Source organism: Chanodichthys erythropterus, chromosome 6 (genome assembly GCF_024489055.1).
Source record: "Chanodichthys erythropterus isolate Z2021 chromosome 6, ASM2448905v1, whole genome shotgun sequence".
Classification (NCBI taxonomy): Eukaryota; Metazoa; Chordata; class Actinopteri; order Cypriniformes; family Xenocyprididae; genus Chanodichthys; species Chanodichthys erythropterus.
Window position 1 is genome coordinate 5,039,092 of NC_090226.1, and position 10,909 is coordinate 5,050,000.

Sequence of the window (10,909 nt, forward strand, 5' to 3'; positions counted from 1 at the left end):
TTAAATGAACAAAATAATTAATTAAATTAAGCTTCTTTTTTTTTTTTTTTTTTTTGGAGTTTTTGCATAATTTGCAACCAAACTTATGTGTTTGTCTGTATTTGTGCAATTTCTCTCTCTCTCTCTCTCTCTCTGTAGACAGACAGATAGATAGATAGATAGATAGATAGATAGATAGATAGATAGATAGATAGATAGATAGATAGATAGATAGATAGATAGATAGATAGATAGATAGATAGATAGATAGATAGATAGATAGATAGATAGATAGATAGATGTGTATACTACATATCATATGTCTCCTACATATCAGTTTATCTATGACACTAAATACTTATCTATGTAAGGACAGTCAGGAAATGGCCTATAGCTTGAGTCACAAGCTTTGGTTTCTTGACTGGAACTTACAGTAGATTGACTTCCCGTAACTAAAAGACCCTTAAAGACATGTGATACAAAAGTCCTGTGTCAGTGTCTCCGGAAATAACTGTCCTCACCTTAATAGCCTCTCATCTTAGTTCATGACAAATACTGTCATCCCACAGGAAATACTCCCACAATTACACCTGAGAGCTCATTCCGTCATGTGTCATGTTGTATTTTTTTTTCTGTGTAGTGACTCAGAGAAAAGTGCTTTTGTTAAAAGGTGGGTGCAACTAAAGTTGCCCGTCAGGGTTGGCTTTTTTTTCTGGAAGGTGAATCACCAGTAAATCTCAGTCCTACTTTTGTTGTTATGTCTTAAATCTACTTGCATCGTGTTATATCTTTTTGAGCAGCGCCAGATTGTCCATCTATATGTGAGATATCAAGATATCAGACATTTGCTGGTTTCTGTCAGGTCTTGATGAGACAAGTCAAGACTCCACCGACAGTGAGCTATTTTACAGAACAGCAGACATCATTTTGTCAGTCATGGATCATAGGCATGATTGTGTTTTCAACCTAAAAGGGTACATTAATTCCATCAAATACTTCAGTGAGAAATTCGTTCTATAAGTTTTAGCCTTTGTCTGGTGTAAATGTAGCAGTAAAGTGTTTTTACATGTGCTTTCACTGCAGATGTTGCTGCCTCAATCATGAGTGGTTGCTATGCAGTTGGTAGGGTGTTTTGAGGGATTTGTTTATGTCTGGCTTATCAAACACCATCAAAAAAATTATATGAATTGTAGTATACATCATTTATCCACTATTCATATTTTAAAAATATGATATTATTTTATTAAATACCATGGTGTTTTGAAGTTTTTTTGCATTATGTTGCCAGGGTGTTGCTATGCAGTTTTTAAAGTGTTTTACATTATTATTTCAGGATTGCTTTATTAAACATGAGTAATTATGGTATTTTAATAATATTTATTAATGAATTACCCATTACCCATGATAAAACAATATGATATTATTGCACTGTGTTGCCAGGGTGTTGCTATACAGTTTTTAAAGTTTTAAATTTTTCTTTCAGGTTTGCTTTATTAAACATGAGTAATTGTGATATTTTAAATAATGTTTAATAAATAATTACTCATTACCAATAATAAAACCAATAAATATATAATTTTTTCACTGTGTTGCCAGGGTGTTGCCATGCAGTTTTTAAAGTGTTTTAAGTTTTTCTTTCACGTTTGCTTAATCAAACATGAGTAATTATGGTATTTTAATAATATTTATTAATGAATTACCCATTACCCATGATAAAACAATAATATGATATTTTTGCACAGTTTTGCCAGGTTGTTGCTATGCAGTTTATAAAGTATTTTAAGTTTTTCTTTCATGTTTGCTTCATCAAACATGAGTAATTATGATATTTTAAATAATATTTATTTATTATTTACCCATTACCCATAATAAAACCAATAAATATATTTTTTTACCTGTGTTGCTATGCAGTTTTTAAAGTGTTTTACTTTTTTTTCCCATGTTTTCTTTATTAAACATGAGTAATTATGATATTTTAAATCATATTTAATTAATTACTGATCCATTATCCATGATAAAACCACTAATTATGATATTGTTTTGCAAGATTATAGTCGTTGGCTTATCTTAATTAGACCTATTGCTTTGAAAAATTACCTTTGATCTTTGGAATTTTCTGCTCAAGTAAAACCAAAGAATAAATACACAGTTTCTTTGGCCCACAATCTGAAGAACAGCAAACATCCCACATCAAACTCAGTTAAAGATTATCCAGAAACCTGTTCACCTGCTTAAGGTAGTCAACAGGTAAGACGTCAGCATTGTTAATTGTTTTCCTCTTGTGTTTGGAAATAGATTTGAGGAAACATTTAGTTACCACACTTTACATTAAAAGAAGTTGCCAAGATTAAACAAAACACAAAAGCTAATCACAAACAGACTGAATGAGTGATGAGAGTGCTTTAATGACCAGGGCTCAAGAGCCACTCTCAGATTTAATGCTCTCAATAGGCTTCCTAATGATGCATGAAATCGGTGTTTCATTTCACTTGACAGATTATTCTTTGTAATCTTTTTCAGATTACTCTGATTTTCAGAGCCATCATTAGGCAAATGGGATTGCAATGCTGTGCATGGAAAATGAAACTCCCCCAGATCAATAGAGAATCACATTGAGCCATTCACATCCAAACCTGCAGCTGCTCTTCTAAAGCTTGTTTACTTTAGTTGAAAGGAGCCTATTTGAAACTGAAAGGTTTTTCGAGCCCAAGGCATTGCCATAATAAGAGGAGAGGTGTCAGGGGTCAAAGGGCCACAGGGAGAAGATACAGACCATGTTTCTGGAAGGTAATTGCTCTATTGATGGGTTTGGGATCTTGGCTTTTGTTCAGTCCATATGTGCTTCTGTGGCTCCAACTCAATGCAAGTTAGAGGTGTGTGTATGAGCAGGTATTAGACACACCAATGCTCATGCACATTCAACACCTTATCACACCCTTCCTTGACCTAGATTTGGTCTTTGAGAACATATCCCACCTCCTCTTAAGGATGTCAGACTTTCTTCTGAAACTCTAGACAAGTCTTTTTCTCAGCACAAGCAATTCATCGCTGTCTAAACAATTGAGTAGAGATCTCAGTTACATGACATGATATATGACATGCGCTCATTCAGCTGATAACATTTAGATTTAGATATCAAATGTTTTTGATTTCAGAAGCACTTAAGCATACATGTGCAGGCATTCCACTGCGATGTGGAATTCACTGATTTGTCTAGAAGAACTGAAATGCATACAGTCCTCCACACAGTTCCTTATCATACTAGCGTTTACAACAGCCTGTAAAAGACACTAAATTCATGTTTGTGTTCTAGCATAGTATACACTTCGTAGGGTACACAGTTTTACTTCTTCTGCAATAAAGATGGACTTCAGTTTCTGAACCTGAATGGCATTTTTTGAGATTATGGTGTACTAGTTGTACGAGATGCCAAAGCCATAATATGGATAAATAATCAGGTTCATATTTCACCCCCAAATCAAAAGAAAAAGGTGTGTATAAAGACTTTAAAAGTCACATTATTGCCATGACAATTTGACATTTTTCCATGTTTTTGTGATATACAGCCATGTGCATTTATGCATTTATCAGGTGCTTTTAAGGCTAAGGAACTCAAATAATGCTAATTATTATAATTAAAGGGGTGGCTCATTGCAATTTCACTTTTTTAACTTTAGTTAGTGTGTAATTTTGCTGCATGAGCATAAATCTGCAAAGTTACAGCGCTGAAAGTTCAATGTAAACGGAGATATTGTCTTTTAAAGTTATGGCAGTTTAATGCAACCGGTTTGGACTACAACAAGCTTCTTCTCGGGTTGGTGACATCATAAATCCTGCAATTAACATAAACTCTGCCCACAGGAACACACATGTTGTGCGGCATTATGGAAGCGGAAGAGTTGTCTACACCAGACGCGCATGGCGCGATGCGACACGTCAATAGATAACAGAACCCATTATAATCAGTGATACTGTCTACTGGATGCAGCGTGGAAGACAGCTTCCAGAATCTACACCAGCTCAATAGACCTTTTTCACAAGAATCGGAAATCACGTGACGCAGGGTAAAGTTAGTTCCGCTATGCGTCTACGGCTATTACATTGATATGCTCTTTTCTCAAATATCGCTTCTTACCTTTTCTGTTTTGTCTGTTTTCCAAATAGCTTTTGTATAATCTACAAATAAATTATTTTCTACTTGTTTGTAGCTTATACAGCCACTCAGACCGTTGATCGAATTTACCGGAAGATGGATTTATATCACCAGCTGTCATACAGCAAAGGCTATGCAGCTACGCATTCAGCAATTTCCCAGATCGTATTACGTACTACGAGTACGAACATTTATATAATTTATTAATTAAAAAAATTAACTCCCAATATATACTTTAATGTGGGATATAAAGTCGTGAGATAAATAATATTGTCGTGAGTTTAATAGCTACGTTTTAAAAAAATATATAGCATGTCTCATATGGCATCACATCCCACATTCAAGCATATGTTATAATTAATCCTGATCGATTAAAATGATTAAACTAAGACATCATTTCCAAAACCACACTGTACACAACTATCAGTCTTTGCATGTTGCAATAGCACAACAGTGCTGCGCATAATACACACTTTAAGATGATGATGACAGGAAAATGAGTGAGAGATGACTGAAGTGTTTATATCCAGAAAATATCATGGTGCGAGCAGTCCTGCTTCACGAATCAGAGGATCAGGCTTGTGTGATACAGGATCTACCAGTCGATCATTTCCCCAGCACGTCGCTAAAAACACTCTATACATCTCATTATGTGCATACTATCCACCCTAAATAGTACTGAATATTAATAATGTCACATAGTATGCACGTTTAGACACAGACACTGTCTTTACAGCACATGGAGCGCGATAATGCACAGCCGCGCCAAACATACACGAAGAATATAACCAGTTTAACCGCCATCACTTCAAATTATTTATTAAATTTAGCTCTTAATGCGAGCTCTGTAGTCTCACCAATAATTCACCAAGACCGTTCAAACATTTTCAAGACATTTAATTCGTAAAACGACTTTGATTCCCGAACTGGTTCTGATCGAGGCTATCTATCACTGTAACCGGAAAATCTTTTACACTGCGTGGCTCATTCCGGAAGCCAAAAACCCGGAAGTGTGAAAAAGGTCTATTCATCATTACTGCTATCTGGGTCTGATTCGGGCTCAATTTGAGACGGTAATATAAACGCCATTATTTACATTTCCACCGAGGCACATGTAACAACTAATGGTAAAGGGCGTGGCGTTTTCGGATGCTTCAGCGAATCACAATACACTGGGCCAGCAAACCAATCTGAGCCCATTGCGTATTTTGGAGGGAGTGGTATCACAGAATCAGGAAGTCAAACCGGCCATTCAAATGACAATAGAAACCGGTGTAGAATAAAGGTAAAATATATGAAAAATATGGCGTTTTTTTTTTTTTTTTTAAACGAAGCATTAAGACATTTTAAACTGCGCCCCATAAACACAAACAAGCCTAGAACCAGTGAACCACCGCTTTAATTATGTATTTATACAGTGAGTGTTGGGCCACACATAGCAAGCTTTTAACGGAAATATATATGGAACAGTATACAGGAACAATATATATATATATATATATATATATATATTTACTCTTATAGTCCAACACCCCTCAGGCTCTTTCTCTGTTTGTTGTTGTGTTATTATATAACTCATTCCACTCATTTACATTTTGACTTTTCTCTCTGACTGGAGGCAAAAAAACTTAAAAGCAAACAATCTATTGAAGTGCTACTCTTTCATTCATTATTCATGGCTTATGTGTTTCCGTCACCTGTTTAGTGAGCCTCTCCTCTCTTCCTTCCACATGAACCAGCTTCTCTTTAAAACTCTTCAATGCAATTGTCTACCTTTAGCTTTGCAAACAACAGATGCCACATGCAAAAATAGCTAAAGCAGGAACAGTAAAATCCCCAGCCTTTAAATCAAGCATTGTTCCTGCTGTAAAGACCTGCAGGAGACTGAAGCCGCAGCAGCTCTGGCGGATTTACAAGAGACCCGGAGGGCCGTTTAAAGCGGGACGTGTGTGGCCCGACACTCAGCAGAGGTGCTTAAAATCATCAGGGCTTGACTGTGTAGAGGAGGAGGAGGAGGATGAGACACATAAAGCAAGACATAAAAACTCTGACAGCAGTGCAGATGGCCGACAGAACTTTGCATCCACAGTCCACAGACAGAATGGGGCTTTAATGATGTCACTTCTGTCACTTTTTATGGAACTGAGCTTTTGTGAAATAAACTGGGAGACATTTAGATTACATTTATGCATTTGGCAGAAACTTTCATCCAAAGCAATTTACAGTTCATTTCCTTGGGAATTAACCTCATCACCTTGTTGCTACTGCCATTTTTTGCTGTTTCAGCTACAGGAATGGTGCACAGCCACATGATACAGTAGTAACAATGTTAAAATGAAACTATTTTTGGCTAAAAATATCCTAAAGGACCTTGAATTTTTTATTTTGTATTCAAATAAATTCAACAAACAATACACTCTAAAAAATGCTGGGTTAAAAACAATCCAAGTTGTGTTGAAAATGGACAAACCCAGTAACTGGGTTGTTTTAACCCAACGGTTGAGTTAAATGTTTGCCCAACCTGCTGGGCAGTTTTATTTAACCCAACTTTTGTTTAAAAATTACCATATGGCTGGCTTAAAATGAACCCAAAAGAGGTTGGAAATTAAAAATCAGACACATAATTACTAGAGGTAACAATAATGATCAAAAGGTGAACATTTATTAATAAGCAATTTAATAAATGTTTGTTGATTAATTAATATTCATTAAACTAATTAATAAATGTTCATTTATTAAACATTTTAATACATTTTAATTTCCAATATACTTTAGTTTCATTTTAAGCAAACAATACAGTAATTTTTAACCAATAGTTGGGTTAAATAAAACTACCCAGTAGGTTGGGCAAATATTTAACCCAACCGCTGGGTTTAACAACCAAATTGCTGGGTTTGTCCATTTTTAACCCAACTTGGGTTGTTTTTAACCCAGCATTTTTAGAGTGTACATAGAAAACAATAAATCCAAAAAAAAAAATAGATTTTTGTTTGATTGTGAAGTGCTTGCCTGTGCCGAGGGTGGCTGTGGATGAAGTGTTATTTTAGTATTATTTATGTCCTATTATATTGTTAATAATGCTTTTAATTAGCTTTTATTTTTTAGATATATTTTTAGTTTAGTTTTAGTAATTTTTGTTATATGCTTTTGTCCTTTTTATTACACTCTAAAAAATGCTGGGTTAAAAATAACCCAAGTTGGGTTGAAAATGGACAAACCCAGCGATTGGGTTGTTTTAACCCAGCAGTTGGGTTAAATGTTTGCCCAATCTGCTGGGTAGTTTTATTTAACCCAACTATTGTTTGAAAATTACTCTATGGCTGACTTAAAATCGATCTAAAATGAAATTTATTCAAATGTGTTCATTTATTAAACATATTAATAAATGTTAATTTTCAAGATATTTTGGGTTCATTTTAAGTAAGCAATACAGTAATTTTTAAACAATAGTTGAGTTAAGTAAAACTACCCAGCAGGTTGGGCAAACATTTAACCCAACTGCTGGGTTTGTCAATTTTCAACCCAACTTGGGTTGTTTTTAACCCAGCATTTTTTAGATTGCAGTTTATATATATATATATATATATATATATATATATATATATATATATATATATATATATATATATATATATACATACATACATATTTAGCTGTTTCTAGGGTGTTGATATGGTTTCGGTTCTCAGAGCTAAGTTAACTATCGGTCACCGCGATTTTGCCAGGAATGTTGCCAGGAATGTAAGACATGTTCCTGGATCAACGTATTTTGGAACAACATTCCTGGCAAAAACAGTCCTACAATGTAAAAAAGAATTGTTGGTTTAACTTAAAAAAGTTACCTGGCTGCCTTAAAATTTTGAGTTCATTGAGTTAATACAATGAAGGCGATTGATTTAATCAACAGAAACTCAAAATATTATGTTATCTGAACCACATTAATTATCTAAGTTGATTTGACAAAATAAAAAATGTTGTGATAACAAATCATGAAAACAAAGGAAAGAGTAACCCTAAACCTTACCCTACCCATAAGTTAGGGAAGAGGGGAAACTATATAACACTGATGTAGAAGCACCTAACCCAGGTTGTAAGCCTAAACTCGACATAAACTGTAAACTTGTCCCTCAAATCTGATTGGTTGTTTGGAATGTTGTTCCAGGGTCAACAAACATTTTGAGGTACATTGTACTTGTTGAAATCACATTCACCGTTAACTATCAGTGCAGAAACTACTTGTTACATTCAAACAAAGTGCACTTTAATTAAAGTAAAACATAATAGCAGAATTATTCATACGCAGGTATTATGTATTGTTCATATATAAAACATTCCATGCATGTATTCATGCCATCTGTGTATTGTAATGGACTTTTTGTGAGACAAATGTGCATCTGTAAAGAAAGTGACTTTCGAAGTGTCAGTTTTACGGCAGTCTTGTGGGGTGAAAGAGCCAATCACGAATATGTTTGGGAACCCATCTGTCTCCCTTTTGTTAAATTACCCAACAAGCAGGCATCTGTATTTAGTATTGTACATGTGCAGGTAATTATTCACAGAGGATTTTCATGTGTGTGTGCGTGTGTTAACATAGAAAGCCTAAATGTAAAGTGTATGTATGCATGTATATTTGCACGTGTGCATGAAAAAGAGAATCCAGTACAATCTTTACTGCACAAGAAGTGTCAACATGAACTTTGAAAGGGAATTTGTCTTGGGTGTGGAGGTCTTGGGTCACCCTGACAGAATACGCCTGTATAGTCTAGTTTATTTTAAAATGAACACAGGTAATTCATTGCGTGTTCCGTTTTGTTGGAGCGCAAACAAATTTCCTCAACTCTTTGGTATTGCATGAACCGCTCTAGTGGTGCTTTTTCAGAAACAAGTTCAGAGTTTCCAGGATACATTGACAAGCAACCAACCCCCTCAGAAAAATCACACAACATTCCAGTCCTCAAGAACAATTGAGGATGCCTGACTAAAGACGGAAACAGTTGACGGAGACGTGTATCTGCAAGTGTGAAAGCATGACATCAGTGTGTGCAGTGGCCCATTCATTTATGCTCCCTGAAAAGGAAAACCTATGCCTAAGAGGGATTGTTTCCTGCTAGACATGTCAAATTAATTGTGATATGCAATATTTTTCAGACCAACACAGAATGACAAGCAAGAACCTATTATAAATCTTCTGGGGGGGGGTTTTAAAAGCACTTTTTTTTCTTGTAGTAAAAAAAATGTAGTAGGCATATTGAATTGATAAAGTTACTTAGGATTAGTTCACTTTCAAATGAAAATTGCCCGAAGCTTTACTCACCCTCAAGCCATCCTAGGTGTATATGACTTTATTGTTTCTGACGAAGATGCTGATCCTGACGCATCCAAGCTTTATAATGGCAGTAATGCTCTACCAAACGATTATGAGCCGAAGAAAGTGTTTCCATCCACATCCATCCATCATGAACAGCTCCGGAGGGTTAATAAGGGCCTTCTGAAGCGAAGCGATGCATTTGTGTGAAAAAATATCCATATTTAACAAGTTATGAGGTCAAATATGTAGCTTCTGCCAGACCACCTTCCGTATTTTTCAAAAAGCGTACGCTGTATGTCCTACGCCTTCCAGAACTGACACGATCCCAGTTCCGTTTTTTACGTAATTTGAATACAAAAATGCGGTCTGGTGGAAGCTACGTATTTTACTTCATAACTTGTTAAATATGGATTTTTTTTTTACATAAACGCATCGCTTCGCTTTAGAAGGCCTTAATTAACCCCGTGGAGCCGCATGGAATATGTTTATGATGGATGGAGACACTTTCTTCAGCTCTCTCGCATTACTATCATAAGGCTCGGATGCGTCAGGATATTTATTAATATTTCTCCAAAACAAGAAAGTCATATACACCTAGGAAGGCTTGAGGGTGAGTAAAGCTTAGGGTAATTTTCATTTGAAAGTTAATTAATCCTTTAATGATTAGAATCATTCAATCTGTGTTGTGTTTCTTTCAAATGGCATATTTCCAGTTGAAATTAATAATGTATAAGTCTCCCGAGGTAGCCTACCTTCATCTGGTCGATTTTTGAAGACATCATAGATGTAGGCCTATCCTTCGCTGCCTTTGATAGCTATTCCACAGTCCTGTGCTGTGTGATCCATGCTGTGACAGTTGAGCGTCTGGACGTTGCTGTTGTTGGTCAGTTTGTGTGTAAATGTACGTTTTTAACCAACGTTTTCCACTTCTGATATCATTTCTAGCGAGAAATTACTATTGTAGAACCAAAGACTAGAATAACACAAGATGCGTAACTCGAATTGTTTTGAATGGGAGAAGAAAGTGCAACGCGCAATATGGCAGCATAAGTCCTGCCCTCTAAATAAGAAATTATCGATTGATAAAGTCATTGCGTCACTGCAGCGGCCGTTAGAAGCTCCGGTTCCTTTAGAAACAGTCAAACGCGCGAGAGACGCGCATTTACGACTGCGCATGCGCATTAGCTTGATACAGCCTGGAAAAATACAGTTTTTTTGTCATGATTTGAGCGTTTAGAAACACAATTTATGAGACAGATGTTGTCAGATTTCATTGGTGATTTCAAATATGAAATTTAACAACTTTGGAGAATTTTATGTTTCCCCATTCAAAGAGATAGGAGCTGCACTTGAATGCCCGACAGGCGATTCAAACCATGATTCAAACATGGCCGTCGAGTGAAATTACTTTGGTAGTACTTAAATAGGCTATTTGGTTAGTTATCATCAAAATTCGCTCTATTTTGCTG